General features: G+C 42.2%; 1 protein-coding gene and 1 long non-coding RNA gene across 3 annotated transcripts in view; one reads left to right on the top strand and one right to left on the bottom strand.

The window, feature by feature from the left end:
* Nucleotides 1–16,909, bottom strand: part of LOC309335165 — a 317,841-nt gene that overhangs the window by 134,583 nt on the left and 166,349 nt on the right. The window contains exon 2 of the long non-coding RNA XR_014153414.1: nt 2,351–2,369. This is a non-coding gene — a long non-coding RNA (uncharacterized lncRNA). The remainder of the gene's footprint in view (nt 1–2,350; nt 2,370–16,909) is intronic.
* CA10 (carbonic anhydrase 10) overlaps nt 1–16,909 on the top strand; it is a 339,473-nt gene that overhangs the window by 177,045 nt on the left and 145,519 nt on the right. The window lies entirely within an intron of this gene.

The following is a 16,909-nucleotide window of genomic DNA, read 5'->3' as shown; positions in this document are numbered from 1 at the left end:
TGTAATGGCAATGGTGCCCACCTGAGACATGCTGGAACTGAGTTCCAGTGAGTTCCTGCTGTAAGAAAAAAAAAAGCCCTGGATGGAGACCAGAGGAAACCTGGTTTCAGTTCAGGTTCATGCTGAAGAAAGATTTATTTATTTTTACATTCTGTCCAGTGGTCATTGCTCTAACGTGCCACAAAGCCTAACCACAGAATCAGACTACTTGGACGTAAGGGATTATTTATGGGTGGCTGAAATTGTTCACAATCACGGTGGGATGTATTTTTATCGGGCAGCTTGGACCGCTGAATTCTCCTTGTTACCAAGGCCAAAGTTTAATGGCAGCAAAGCCATATGGTAACTGACGCTGGGTTTTGTGGACGCTACTAATTGTCCACACACCACAGTACCTGCCAAATAACGTAATTTGGGCATCAGGAGGAGGGGGGAATTAATAGAGATTCTAGTGCTTTCTATATAAACCTTCAAATTCCCATTTCATTAAAAAAATTCCCCCTCTGCAGCTGGCAGCAGAGATTAGGATGTTTTGCCATCTGTGCAGATTAATGTTGACTAAAAGAGAGTGAGTGCAACAGATGAGAGCTGGCTTTTGAGATTTTTTTTGGGGGGGGGGCGGGATAGAAACACATCCAAAACACAAAATATCTTCCCCTGCCTTCTGCATCTTACACCTGTTCCGTTTAATCACATCAGTGTGCGTGTTGTTGTTGTTTAAGGCCCAGGCTTCATCCAGATACATATTATTACATTTAAAAGATCTTTCCAGCCCATCAGTCTTTGTGGCTTGCGACAGAATTAACAACGGGGGTTCTGTTTGCGAGGCGGCTAAACTTACTTTCGGTTTCCGATGGGCTGTGCGTGCCTCTTCTGTCAAAGTTTCTTCGCTCCATCATGCTGTCGATCTGCGATACTGGGAGGAGAGAGTGGGTGGCAGGTGTAACCACATACCAGGAAATGCCAGTCTTCTGGTTCGCTTCTCCTTGATTAGCCTTTCATAACCATTCCAAGGGAGGCAGCATCCTTGTGTATTGAAATTAATTTTTTAATCAAACCCATGTCTCCGCAATGTCCTACCGTGTCGCAATTATCAAATTACATTAGGCTCGTGTGCGGTGGGGAACAAAGGGAATACAGCGTGGCATTCTGGGCACGAAAACACTCACGCACCCAAAAAAAGAAGCAAATTGTTGGCAGTGACTGCCGGGGCTGGGATTCAGCACTAGAATTAATGGGTTTTTCCAAGCCTGCCGGGAAATGTGATCATAATTTTGATTGTTTATTGGGGGGCCGCTGAAAAAGAAGAAGGTCGTGTCTAGAGTGACCTTGAGCCTTGGGATTATGCTGCTGTTTAGTCTCAGAGATAGAATGCACACAGTCATCAACACATGTGAAGTATCAGTTTGGATTTGGATTTGGACTTGATATCCCGCTTTATCACTACCTGAATGAGTCTGAAAGCAGCTAACATTCTCCTTTCCCTTCCTCCCCCACAACAAACACTGTGAGGTGAGTGGGGCTGAGAGACTTCAAAGAAGTGTGACTAGCCCAAGGTCACCAAGCAGCTGCATGTGGAGGAGCGGAGACACGAACCCGGTTCACCAGATTACGAGTCTACCGCTCTTAATCACTAGACCACACAGGTGTGACTCTGTGCCACTTTTCAGTGCAGATGAAGGCTGGGCCGAGCAATCCTTTACTCCAATTGTGGGGTGTGGGGAGATACAGTGGCACCTTGGTTTGCATACATCTTGGTTTGCATACGTTTTGGATTACAAACACATCAAACTTTGAAATGTGTGTCCCGGTTTGCAGCCTTGTTTTGGATTACAACCTTCTTCTTTTTTTGGATTATGAACAATTTTTGGGGGGAGGCCCCATTGGCGAAAGCATGCCTTGGGTTGCAACCTGTTTTGGTTTACAAACAGACCTCTGGAACGGATTATGGTTGTAAGCCAAGCTACCACTGTACACTGTCACTATGCAAGCAGGCCTGCCCCTAAATCCTATGCACGCTTAGCCCAGGATTGATGGTGAGTCAGAAAATGCAAAAAGAAAAAACAATGGCATGAAAACAGCAGATATTCCCATGGCATCCTTGGAAACATTGCCAGTGCCACCCAATTAGAAGAGGAGGACTCAGGGGAAAGAGCCTTTGTCTTTTAAGGATAAAGGTAAAGGGTAAAGGGACCCCTGACCATTAGGTCCGGTCGTGGCCGACTCTGGGGTCACGGCACTCATCTCGCTTTATTGGCCGAGGGAGTCGGTGTACAACTTCTGGGTCATGTGCCCAGCATGACTAAGCCGCTTCTGGCGAACCAGAGCAGCGCGCGGAAACGCTGTTTACCTTCCCACTGGAGCAGTACCTATTTATCTACTTGTACTTTGACGTGCTTTCGAACTGCTAGGTTGGCAGGAGCAGGGACCGAGCAATGGGAGCTCACTCCGTTGCAGGGATTTGAACCACCAACCTTCTGATCAGCAAGTCCTAGGCTCTGTGGTTTAACCCACAGCGTCACCCGCGTCCCGTCTTTGAAGGGTACTTGCAAGTAAAGCATAATTAGCACAGGGCTGCCATACCGTTTCTGAAACTGTGTATGTGTCTTTAAGGACAGCTAGACAGGCAGAAATTCAACAGGTTCCTCTTTCACCAAAGTGAAGGTGTTGTAGAGAGCTCATGGAGTGACGTATAAATCAGCAAATCCATGGTTTGAATATTGCCTTAGAAAGGGCACTTTCTTGTAATTTGTGGGGGTAATAATTCTGACCTACAACATGATTGTCGTAATGATTAAAGCAAGATAGTGCTTTTAAAGCTATAAATAAAAAACTGTGTTATTTTCAAAATGTATCAATTTACGACTGTAAATTATTAGCTAGTTCTTCCATAGAAGGTGTTGATTTTCCTAGGGTTACGCTTTATTAGAACTGCATGGAAGAGTTTGCTGCACTAAGATCAGCGTAGACATCAAGTATTGATTGAATGAAACAGGACTCTCATTTTTGTGTAGCAGTATGCGCAACTGTGGAGCTGTGGGTTAAACCACAGAGCCTAGGACTTGCCGATCAGAAGGTCAGCAGTTCGAATCCCCGCAACGGGGTGAGCTCCCGTTGCTCAGTCCCTCCTCCTGCCAACCTAGCAGTTCGAAAGCACGTCAAAGTGCAAGTAGATAAATAGGTACCGCTCCAGCGGGAAGATAAACGGCATTTCCGTGCGCTGCTCTGGTTTGCCAGAAGCAGCTTAGTCATGCTGGTCACATGACCCAGAAGCTGTACGCCGGCTCCCTCGGCCAATAAAGCGAGATGAGCGCCGCAACCCCAGAGTCGGCCACGATTGGACCTAATAGTCAAGGGTCCCTTTACCTTTACCTATGCACAACTTACAAATTTGTCAGTTTAAAATGAAGTTTTTGAAGGCATGGGCTATATAACATACAGTCGTACCTTGGATCTCAAATGCCTTGGCTCCAGAACAAATTGGCACCCGAACGATCGAAACCCGGAAATGAGTGTTCCGGTTTCCGAACAATTTTCAGAAGCCGAATGTTCAGCACGGCTTCCACAGCTTCTGATTGGCTGCAGGACGCTCCAATCTGTATATACAGGACTCTATAATATCACGGGGCTGGATTTAGCTAACTGGCCCCACCAAGTGACTGATGGGGGTCAGTAAATTAAATTAAATTCATGGCTTCTTGAATCTGAAACCTGTAAACTCCATTTATGATCGGGTGGTAGTCAACTTTAAGTTTTACTCAGAGCAGACATACTGAAATTCATGGGCCTAACAGAAAAAAGCAAGCCGCAGCACTTTATCCTAGATTTTTAAAAAGTCGTTTGTGCACGTTTGCCCTTGTCTTCCATTTGCATGGCAATGGATGTGCAGTTCCAAAGATTATTGCAAAAAAAAAAAATTAAAAAATTCACAACAGTTTCCCTCCATCCCTATTCAGTATATGAGAGGGTATCTTCCAGTTTTTCTTGCTTGTTTTGATACTATTTCCACTCATGAGCCCTCATGTTCTTTAATATTATTATTTGTCTGCTGCACTGTGATATAGTAGTGAGCCAAAAAGAAGCAGCAAACTACAAGAAAAATAATTAACACTGCAGTTTGAGTAGCATTTAACACACCTCAAGGCTGAGCAACACAGTCTTACACTATTTTAGAGGACTATCAGAAAATACGCACAGAAAACTAGAATTGCCACCAAATTTTGCCTAAAGGTGTTTTTAAGGCAAATTTGGAAGTTCCTGCTTGGATGAAACATCAGAGGAATGTTAAAGAAAGTAAAAAATAAACAAATACCCATATTTTTCCGTCTATAAGACACCCCATGTATAAGACACCCCCTAATTTGGGGAACTCTGATTTAAGAAAATGGGGGGAGATGTATCTGTGTATAAGACGCCCCTAATTTTTTTGGGGGGGGGAGACTAGTCTTATACACGGAAAAATAGGGTAAATAGCTTCGATTTACAAACTACTTGGTCCCAGACAGCATTTGAGCCTCATCTGTATTTCTGCTCCTTCTAAGATTCTTGTTTCCATCCTATTCTTAACTCTTGTTAAGCCTTTTACTATGAACCCATGATGTCAGTCCTTTATCACTGGCACTGGCTTCTGATTTGTTTCTGGTATTTTTGATTTATCAAGCCCTATGTGGTTTGTGACCTTGGTACTTAACAGAACACTTCCCTTGTCTGCATACCTATGTGTACCTGAAAGTCAGCAACCAAGGCCACTCTGTCACTTTGGATATAGTGATGTTTATTCCATACCCTCCAACATTTCTCCAATGGAAATAAGAGCATCCAATTCTATTATTATTATTATTATTACCCCACCCATCTGACTGGGTTGCCCCAGCCACGCTGGGCTGCTTCCAACAAATATAAAAACATAACAAAGCATTAAACCTTTTTAAAAAACCTTCTGGGTGGTTTTCATTTGTATAGTTATTTATCTCCTTGGCTGAGGGGTCACATACCGTACATTTATCTGATGAAAACAGGACATCATAAGGACAAATGGGACATACCAGGATCAGATCAGAAACTGGGTCAGCTTCTGTCAATTGGGGTCTATTCCTGCAAAATAGGGGTGCTTGGAGGGTCTGTTACTTCACACAGGTTTGCATTCAGCAGACTGAGCTGTGTTTAGAATCCTACTTCCACACATAGATGGAGCAATTCTGTATGCTAGGCCTAAAAGCAAGAAGTACCCGGAGACAGTATTCTGCTGCTTCTACTTCTATTACTGCTGTTGTTATATTAATTTATATATCGCTTAAGTGCCAGGCTGACTTCCACGTGTTTCACAAGTATAAAACCAGCAACAAGAGACAAGCAAACACATTAAAATACACAATAAGCAATTCCGCGTAAACATCACAATAAATATCCACAGAGTATATAATAAAACAGGACCATTAAAGCAGCTCAGCCATTTTGAAACATTAAAACTGTGATAAAAACCAGACAGGAGTTTCAAGTCAGGAAATGAGAAGAACATCTAAAGAGGCTTGTCTTCAAAAGCCATTGGAATACCAATGGGGCCCCTCATATTTCAGCCGGGAATGTCCTCCACAATGTTGAAAAAGCCCACCGCCATGCTACAAGCCTATAATCATCAGAGGGTTGTTTCTGACTCCCTTTGCAGTTAGTGGAATGTGGGCCATTCCCCATGTCTGCCCTTTTCCCAGTTCACCTTTATAAATTCATATACGATACGATACAATAATCTTTATTGTCATTGTCCCATACAGAACAATGAAATTGAAAAAAATCTACATCAGACATTCAAAACCAACAAGCCTGCTATCCCAGCTATCCCAGCCTAGTTAACCCCCTAAAAACTCTGGTACCCCATAATTAAATACAATATACTCCCACAGAGACTACCTTACACTGCGTTTAGAACCAAAATTGCATTTGGATAAAAACTGTTTCTCAGGCGGCTAGTCCTAGTCTTTATAACCCTGTACCTTCTTCCAGAAGGCAGAAGCTGAAAGAGATCATTTCCAGGGTGCGCACTATCCTGCGCTATCTCTGCAGCTTTCTTATGACACCTGGAAACATAGATTTGATCCAAGGTGGGAAGAGTGCACCCAGTTATTCTCTCCGCAGTCTTTACAACCCTGGACAGCATTGTTTTTTCCCTGACCGTGCAGCTCCCAAACCACACACAGAGACCATAAGTCAATATACTCTCAACAGTACAATGGTAAAATGTCATCAACAGGTCCTTTGAGAGATTATTTTTCTGGAGGAGTCTCAGAAAATGTAACCTCTGCTGTGCTCTCTTCATCAGGTCTTTACTGTTTTCTCTCCAGGATATGCTTGTATCCGGAATAATGGGTTGCATCACCGCTGTTCTTCTAGAACACCTCCTTCATTCTCTTAGAACGACAATGGCGCCCACCTGAGAGGTGCCGGAATGGAGTTTGGGCTGGGGGGGAAACAAAACAGCCGCTGGGTTGCATCCAGCAGTGCGTGTGCTGAATTCCACTCAGGCAATTTTGATTTTCTCTCCCTGCACACCCTGAAAATCAGCTGCAGCCATCTCTCCAACCCACTGGAACAGATTCTGAGGTTATACCTGGTGAGAGATACTCTAGGGCAGGCATAGGCAAACTCAGCCCTCCAGGTGTTTGGGGACTACTATTCCCATCATCCCTCCACTGGTCCTGTTAGCTAGGGATGATGGGAGTTGTAGTCCCAAAACATCTGGAGGGCCGAGTTTTCCTATGCCTGCTCTAGGGAGAGAGGAGGTGGAAGTTCCATTGCTCAAGCAAAAGCCTGCAGTACAATATTGACCGCGACCCAGTAATCCCAAGTTAAATTTAATTAAAGAGAGGCTCCTTATTATAGATTGTGCAATGCAACCTCATTGCAGATAGCTATTTTCTTCTTAAGCACGTGAAAGTCATCTATATACTGAAATCAGACATTCGTGCTGTTATGATCTTCTCTCCGCTGAGCTTTTCTTTTGTTCCTTCCCCCTCCCCGACTCTCACCTTAATAATTAGAAATTGTTCTTCTTGAAAGAATTCAAAACAAAACTATAAATGTGGAGGTGAAAAAAATCAATCTTAATTTGAGGGTCAGTTCTTTTTCCGCTATGTGGCTTGATATTCTTGCTGCTTTTTCACATCTCAGTTGCTTACGACAAGAAATAAGAACCACAGTGGTCTCCAAGCCACCACATGGGACAACCTTATCTAATAATACCAACTATTATAATTATTGAAGGAGACTTGAGGTATAGGCATGATATTAATCAACAAAACAATAGAAGGCAGCAGGAATTAAGCATATCACTGCTGCTCAGCTGTGTCTGAACCAACCACTTTTCTTTCCTTTCACAAACTTTAAACTCGGCCCTTACTGTCCCAAATATTTTCTCCATGTTCTTTTTTCTATTCTGTAGTTATATATTCCCTCCTCTCAGAGCATCTTGTTCCTCATCACTGGATAGGACAGACTTCATGGCTTCATCATGTCTTTTATTTTACCTGTTCTACAATCCCTTGTGTTCAATAGACACCAATTATTCAATAGCCATCAAAGTGTAAAAGGAAACTCAGTCCACATTGCTCCTCAATCTGGTCCAGTGGTGAAATCTGAAGCACAGGAGCCCACACCCCCTGTTATATAGCTATCCCTCGCAGTTTCTGAATAATGAACTTTGAGAGCGTTGTGTAGTGATTAACATGTTAGACTTTGGCTAGGGAGGCCTTATTTGACATCCCTGCTCATCCAGGAAGTTCACAGTCAGTCAGTAGGGCTGGGCGATATCTGGTTTCCAACATAATGATATATCACCAGCTAAACATTGTGATATACCGATATATCACAATGTCTGAAATAAGGATGGAGCTATGTAGAGGCGTTGGCTGGCTTCACGGTTTTCCCTGCATCAATATTTTTGCCGGCCTCTGCTCTAGGGATTCATTGGCCACTGCATGAGGCAGGGAGAGCTGAGCAGGCTGAATTAGCAGAGGCTGTTGTAGTTGTTGTCATACAACAACACTTGAACTTTGGTTACCGTTTGGTTACCGTTATTATATAATGGATTACAGTACAGGAATGTCCAACTTCCAACAAACTGTTATCTACTCCCACACTATAAAAACACTGGCAGTGATCCACCCATTGGATTGACCAAAGTTGTTGAGCTTCTTTTGGGAAGACAGAGCTTTTTTGGGGGGGGTGCAGTCCCACAGGATCACACGATCAGCTGGGATCTACCGGTTGGACATCCCTGCAGTAAGAGATGCAGGAATAATATTTATAAATGGAACCCATGGAGGGAGCAAAGGAGGTCTGAAGGTTCGAAAGAAACTCTTTTTTATTTTTGGAATGGTTATGTTCATTGTGTACAACCTTATGTAAAACTAATAAAAATTATTTTTTTAAAAAAAAAAAAGAATTAACAGAGGCTGCAGGAATAGAGAGATTCATTGGTTGGCTTCACGGTTTTTCCCACATTGTGATTTATGCGTAACACACACACGCACACGGACCATGATTCAACACATATTGCCAGGTCAGAAATTATGAAAACGATATCACAATATGAACTTCAAACCGGTTTTGGACTATATATCGCTATATCGCCCAAGCCTACCAGTCACTGTTGGAGCCTAGCTTGCTTAACAAAGGGGACATGTGCAAGGCCAGACCTATCCTCCAAGTTTGCATCACAGGCAAATACTGCTCTGTCAGATGATGTCATTGCTCTTGTTGTGAAGGGAAAGAGAGAGAGGTTAGATAGGGCATTTCCGCAGAAAGCCTCTCTTCAGCGCTATCCTTTCCCTAGTCTAGAAAATATTTTTCTTTCCCCCTTTTAGTGGAATTTGAGGACTTCTTAGAAGGGACAGAAATTCCTAAAGGGTCGTGATTGGTTATTGGTTGTGTTGAGGCCTCATTTCTCAAGGATTATAAAACAGTTCCGGGAGAGCAACATTACACAGGTAACATATGCAGGAAAAGAAAAGAAAAACCTTACGGCTTCCTACAAAAGCCAGCTACAAATACATCAAGATACTTGGTTTATTAAAGATGGCTTTCATAAATTAATAGTAAACCGTCCATCATCAAAGATATCAGGGTGGCATAAGAGCGTAGATAAGAAACAGCCAAATCAAAATATAATAATTAATAATAAAACAGCGTCATCATAAATGAGAGCAATAAAGGCAGTTAGACAACAACAGATTAAACTAGGTGCTAAAACTTTAAAGTGCCTGAGCAAATGGAGGCTTTCCTGGAGTTCCTATGAGCCTTCAGTACAAGATTCCAAGCCCAGCTATCTGTTAGTCTTGAGTGGACAAAGGAACTGCTGCACAGTTGTAAAACTAATGACTTCAGAAGTTTCCATAGTAACAGAAAAGAACTTTTGAAGTATAGTTTGTATGTGCATTTGGTACATTATTTGCATAGAGTTAATTATTTTTATGAAGATTGGGCTTTATTTTTTAAAAAAAATCCACATAACTTTCTGCCAAGAAGGTTGTTTATGAAGCTCATTAAAACACTTTCAGAAGAATTAAAGTTCCATTGAAGAGCAGTAGAAAATTATTTCTTTTCATTCAAATTCCGGACTAATTCATTGTTCAAACTGAGGGTGACTTTGAAGTAGTAGCGTGCTGCATAAGGAAGGTTTTGTCTTTGTATTTGCTATTTGAGAGCCAGTGTGGTGTAGTGGTTAAGAGTGGTGGACTCATAATCTGGTGAACCGGGTTCGCGTCTCCACTCCTCCACATGCAGCTGCTGGGTGACCTTGGGCCAGTCACACTTCTTTGAAGTCTCTCAGCCCCACTCACCTCACAGAGTGTTTGCTGTGGGGGAGGAAGGGAAAGGAGAATGCTAGTCGCTTTGAGACTCCTTAAAGGGAGTGAAAGGTGGGATATCAAATACAAACTCTTCTTCTTCTTCTATCTATTTATTTTACATTTATGTATAATTTTATTCATCTCAAACTAGCTAGACAGCAGTACTTGTTGTGCATCATGCTTCTGGATTTCTACAGGATTCTCATTTTTCTTTTCATATATATATATATATATATATATATATATATGCAGGTTTTGGTGTCCTCGGGTGTCTTCCCGTGTAAAAGTTGGGGTGTCTAGGCGACGTTTCGACGAGGTCTCACTCGTCATCTTCAGGCTGGTGCTTTCGGCTTCTTGTTACTGGAACAGAGCAGGATCTCAGTGTTTGAGTTCCTATAAATACTGTAGAGGGGGTGTGGTGTATAGCCTCCAATGTTCTGGGCAGAGAGGAAGTTCCCAGGCTAGTGTGCCTTTTCTTCTTTTGTTCCTTAATTACTTGAGAGATATCTTGAGTGATTTCTTGAGTGATATCCTGAGTACCACTTAGGTGGGTCATTAGGTGTGGATTAGTTGTTAAAGTCTTTGTGTCTTGACCTCTTGAACTTTGTGAAGAGTTTTCCTGAGAAGATGGCTGTACTGTACTTAGTTGTGCTCTGGCTTGGCTTCGTGTATAGGGGCGAGCTGTGGTTTTGTGGCTTGTGTCAGCCAGATCTGTGTAGGGATTGCAGGGGGGTGCAGCATCCGGAGGTGCCACCATGGATTGGCTACTGGATGGTGTCTGTAATTCATCTGTGGAGAGGGTCTGGGTTTGGGTCTGGTGTGGTTGATTGGTGTTGGCGTTCTGTGTGCCTCTGGATCTGGTGTCAGTTTTTGTGGGGAGGGCTAATTTCCAGATGTCTGGCAAGCGGGATGTGTCGTCACGCTTGTTCATGTTGTGAGGGTGTTTCTCTTCTCAAAGAAGGAACACCACTCAGACCAATAGTCAGCTCCATAGGCTCACCTCTACAAAATCTCGCTAAATTTCTCGCCAAGCAACTTCAGCCCTATGCAGAATCCATCTCTTCACACGTACCAAACTCCTTCCAGTTCATAGAAACAATAAAGAAGCAAAACCTACATCCTAATGACCTACTTGTGAGCTTCGATGTTGTATCTCTCTTCACACAAGTGCCCATTAATGAAGCCTTGACAGCTATTCAAAACAAATACAATCCCCCCGAATACATCTTGGACCTGACCAACCACTGCCTAACCAACACGTACTTCATCCACAATGGACAAAGATACAAACAGATAGAAGGAGCACCTATGGGATCACCCCTCTCACCGGTCATCGCAAACCTGTACATGGAACACTTTGAAACCAATGCTTTAGACAAGTCAGAACACAAACCCAAACTTTGGCTCAGATATGTTGACGACACCTTTGTAATTTGGCCACACGGGAAGGAAAAACTGGATAGCTTCCTCACACATCTCAACAACTTACACCCCAAAATACAATTCACTATGGAAATAGAAGCCAACAACCAACTTCCCTTCCTTGACGTCCTAATCTACAAAAAACCTGATGGCTCCCTAGGACACACTATCTACCGGAAAAAAACACACACCAACCGCTACTTACATGCACAATCACACCACCACCCTGCACAAATAAACTCCGTAGCCAAGACTCTCATCTCCAGAACCAAACGCCTGGCTGACAAAGACCACTTGACAACTGAGTTACAGAATCTCTCAAACGTGTTAATTGCCAATGGATACCAGCAAAACAGGATTACGAAGCTAATCCAAAAGGAAACACCCCCCAAAAACCAAGACACAGAAGAAAACAATGGCATGGCCCTCCTTCCTTATATCAAGGGCACTACAGATAAAATTAGCAAAATCCTCCATAAACACAATATCAAAACAGCCTTTTGCACCAACCAAAAAATAGCCAATATCCTCAGAAACCCCAAGGATAAAATCCAGTTGGAAAACCAAGGGATCTATGAAATACCCTGCAAAGTCTGCCCAGCCACGTACATTGGACAAACAAACAGACGAATAAATGCACGTATCGCAGAACACAAGAATGCCGTCAAAAAAGAAGAAAAAACTTCCTCTCTTTTCCAACACATGAAAGAAACAGGACACGAAATTAATTTTGCAGATTCCAAATTGCTCTTTAACACGGAACATCACCACAAGAGAATAATCATGGAAGCCATCGAGATAGAGAAACACCCTCACAACATGAACAAGCGTGACGACACATCCCGCTTGCCAGACATCTGGAAATTAGCCCTCCCCACAAAAACTGACACCAGATCCAGAGGCACACAGAACGCCAACACCAATCAACCACACCAGACCCAAACCCAGACCCTCTCCACAGATGAATTACAGACACCATCCAGTAGCCAATCCATGGTGGCACCTCCGGATGCTGCACCCCCCTGCAATCCCTACACAGATCTGGCTGACACAAGCCACAAAACCACAGCTCGCCCCTATACACGAAGCCAAGCCAGAGCACAACTAAGTACAGTACAGCCATCTTCTCAGGAAAACTCTTCACAAAGTTCAAGAGGTCAAGACACAAAGACTTTAACAACTAATCCACACCTAATGACCCACCTAAGTGGTACTCAGGATATCACTCAAGAAATCACTCAAGATATCTCTCAAGTAATTAAGGAACAAAAGAAGAAAAGGCACACTAGCCTGGGAACTTCCTCTCTGCCCAGAACATTGGAGGCTATACACCACACCCCCTCTACAGTATTTATAGGAACTCAAACACTGAGATCCTGCTCTGTTCCAGTAACAAGAAGCCGAAAGCACCAGCCTGAAGATGACGAGTGAGACCTCGTCGAAACGTCGCCTAGACACCCCAACTTTTACACGGGAAGACACCCGAGGACACCAAAACCTGCATTCCTGTACCCGTGAAAATCTACGAAAGCATATATATATATATACACACACACACACACACACACACACACACACACACACACATACACACACACACACACACACACACACACACATTCTGTTTTACAATTTAGAATATTCATTCAGACAACCTTAAAATATCAATGACTTCCCTTCTCTTTCCATGATTCATTCTGCATAGCATAAATCGCTGCATAATTTATATAAACTAAACCATTCAGTATTCCATTATTACTTCCATCAAAACTTATTTACACTGTTGAATTTATCTTAACGCTGCTAGCGTTTTCAAGTGTACAGAGTTCCCCCCCCCCATGTATTCAATAAACATTTTCCAATATTCTTTCAATGTATGTTCTTCTTGTTGTCTTATTGTATAAGTTAGATTCGCAAGCTGTGCATGTTCCATCAGTTTAAATTGCCATTCTTCTTTGGTTGGGACCTCGCTCGTTTTCCATTTGGGGGCTAACAAAACACGGGCCGCAGTTGTGGCATACATAAATAACCTTTATTGGTACCTGGAAATTTCCATGTGATTTTTTATTTTTATTTTTTGGAAAGGTACTTTTAAACATTTTTTTCAATTCATTATAAATTATTTCTCAATACCTTTTTACACCTTTTCAGGTCAACCACATATGAAAGAACCTTCTTTCACAGGATTCTCATTTTTCAATGCCTTGGGATTTCTGACAGAATTCATCGTTCAGGGTGAAGAAGCTCTGGCAGTGAGGCAATCTAACTCTGATCAGATTCAGCCATACTTACCATTGGCGATTACATCTTCTTAGGCAGGCTTGGGGGTTCATGGTGCACGCGCAGGAAATATGTCAGAAGTGCACTCATGTCACTTTGGAACCTACATGGCTTCTGTATCTTAACCTGGGTTGCGCTCTGTGCCAAGTGATATTGTGGCAAAGATGTGACAAGAATGTTGCTTGCCAAAAATGGAAAGAAAGAGTCCCAGAAAAGGAAGAATGGATACAAAAACTTATGGAATATGCAGAAATGGCAAAACTTACCAGAAGAATAAGAAATCAAGATGATGAGAATTTTGTAGAAGAATGGAAATGGTTTATTCAATTTGTTTAGTCGTTTAGTCATGTCCAACTCTTCGTGACCCTGTGGACCAGGCACTCCTGTCTTCCACTGCTTCCTGCAGTTTGTTCAAACTCATGTTGGTAGCTTCAAGAACACTATCCAACCATCTCATCCTCTGTTGTCCCCTTCTCCTTGTGCCCTCAATCTTTCCCAACATTCTTTTATGGGGAGTCTTCTCTTCTCATGAGGTGGACAAAGTATTGGAGCCTCAGCTTCAGGATCTGTCCTTCCAATGAACGCTCAGGGCTTATTTCCTTCAGAATGAATAGGTTTGATCTTCTTGCAGTCCATGGGACTCATTTTCTGTTTTACAATTTCAAATACTCAATTTTGTTGTTGTTTAGGCATTTAGTCATGTCCGACTCTTTGTGACCCCATGGACCAGAGCACGCCAGGCACTCCTGTCTTCCACTGCCTCCCGCAGCTTGATCAAACTCATGCTGGTAGCTTCGAGAACACTGTCCAACCATCTCATCCTCTGTTGTCCCCTTCTCCTTGTGCCCTCAATCTTTTCCAACAACAGGGTCTTTTCCAGGGAGTCTTCTCTTCTCATGAGCTGGCGAAAGTATTGGAGCATCAGCTTCAGGATCTGTCCTTCCAGTGAGCACTCAGGGATAATTTCCTTAAGATTGGATAGGTTTGATCTTCTTGCATTTCATGGATCACTGCCTTGTCATGGCGAAGGGGCTTGAACTCAGAGAAGCTATGAGCTATGCCGTGCAGGTCCACCCAAGACGGACAGCTCATAGTGGAGAGTTTTGACTAAACTTGATCCACCTGGAGCAGGAACCGGAAAGCCACTCCGGTATCCCTGCCAAGAAAACTCCATGGACAAAGACAACAGGTTCATTGAATACTTACAGATAAATTGCAAACAGATAAGAACATTGACAGGATTATTGTAATAACCTGCAGTTTCATAAGAGTGTATATTCAAAGAAGATGATTAAATGAGGAAATTAAGTTAATTTGGATATGCAAAGATATCAAAAATAAATTTAAGGAAAAGCAGAAAGGGGGGGAAGGAAGTCAAGTTCTGAAATGTCAAAATGATTGTAAAATCAGTGAAATGTATAAATCTGAAAAGTATAAATAATTTTTTTTGTTAAAGAAGTTGTGGCAAAGATACTGGTGTCACCTGAGAGTGCTGTGCTAATTGCTTGCAATCAACATAGGATCCAAAGTTAATCTGAAGTGAACAGAATGCTCTCCATAGCGGTTTGCATCATTTCTGGTGTCTGTAGGTAGAAAAAGCAGGATGTGAGCCTGAAGAGCATGTAAAGAATGTGTAGAAAATGCAGCTATGTATTCAGCAAGGCCCTGACGCACTGTTGTACACTCACTGAACTGCCTCTTTTTGCTCCAATATGCACAAGGGTAAGTTGACATAAATTAAATACCTTTCCAGGATCTTTAATATAAGCTGCAGCACAGGCTTTCAGCAGCCCTTAGCTTTGTTTTCACTTGAGAACAAAATCAATAATTGTGCTGTCAGTGGAGGGTAAATATAAATGAATTACTTCCAAATAAATTATGCGATATTTCTCCCTGGTGTTTTATAAATTGAGAAGCTAAGTCAAACAAGAATTTAACAGCAGCAACAACAACAAAAGTTTACAATTCTTTTATATGCTATAGTTGATCCTTGGGCTGAAAGGAGATCTCACAAGAGAGACGTGATTCTTGCCAAAGAAAGAGAGTCTGTAGCGGAGTCTGTAACCTGAAGCGTATGCAACCTGAGGTACCACTGTAGTTGTAAACTTCAGAAAGATTATTTGAGTTTAATTGAGAAACTTGCACTAACTAAATATTAAGAAATAAAAGAAATCTGGTACGCTAGGTTATAAGAAAGTATATTAAATGTAAGGTAATAATTATAAGTACAGTGGTACTTCGGGTTACATACGCTTCAGGTTACATACGCTTCAGGTTACAGACTCCGCTAACCCAGAAATAGAGCTTCAGGTTAAGAACTTTGCTTCAGGATGAGAACAGAAATCGTGCTCCAACGGCGCAGCAGCAGCAGGAGGCCCCATTAGCTAAAGTGGTGCTTCAGGTTAAGAACAGTTTCAGGTTAAGAACGGACCTCCGGAACCAATTAAGTACTTAACCTGAGGTACCATTGTACATTCAAAATCACAAATGTCAACTATATCGGGAGATGATGGGAAGTCTATATTTATTTTACTTTAGTTTGTTGTTGTTGTTTTGTTTTATTTTATGTACCATTATATGATTTTAGCTTAGCTGATATCTAAGTGGAATTAGAAGGTCAAATTAACATTCTAAGTTAAACTAATTTAAGAATATATGTATGCGTATGTGTGAAGTTAAATCTGTAATGACATTAATGAATTTCAATAAAGATTTTTTTCATTAAAAAAAGAGAGAGAGAGAGAAACTTGCACTAACTTAACGAGTTTAGAGGAAGTGGCATGTTACCCAAGGCAGAACTATAGAGGTGCAATGGCAGAGGGTTGCAACCTCTGTCATTTATCGTCACACAATAAGTGAGAGAAAGAAGATTGGGCCAGCGCAGTAAATAGGATTGTGTCATGGGAAGGCAATAAGCTCTTGAAAAGAAGCTACAGATTGCATGGCACTGGAGTAAGATTATGGTACGGAGAGGCCACTTCCTGAAATATTGCATTCTGTTTGCTGTAATCAAACCTGGAATTTGAAGAAGAAAACGATTATCTGGGGGAAATCTCCAACATGAAAATCTGTAAGTCCATGAAAGAGTTCCCGAAGGAAAAAAGCAGAAGCTCTAACACTTGAGACGAAGCTGTTTCACTGTTAAGAAAACGGAAAGGATGGGCAACATATCACATTATCCAGAAGAAAATGGTTTCTAAAATGGGGGATATGGCCTTATCAAAGATAATAATTTCCTGTCATTTTTCCTGTTTATCTATTTGTTGTTGTTTAGTCGTGTCCGACTCTTTGTGACCCCATGGACCAGAGCACGCCAGGCACTCCTGTCTTCCACTGCCTCCCGCAGCTTGGTCAAACTCAGGTTT

The sequence above is a fragment of the Podarcis erhardii genome, assembly GCF_964252035.2.
Source record: "Podarcis erhardii genome assembly, chromosome: 2".
NCBI lineage: Eukaryota > Metazoa > Chordata > Lepidosauria > Squamata > Lacertidae > Podarcis > Podarcis erhardii.
Note: the sequence above shows the minus strand (reverse complement) of the source record. Positions and strands in the feature narration are given on the sequence as shown.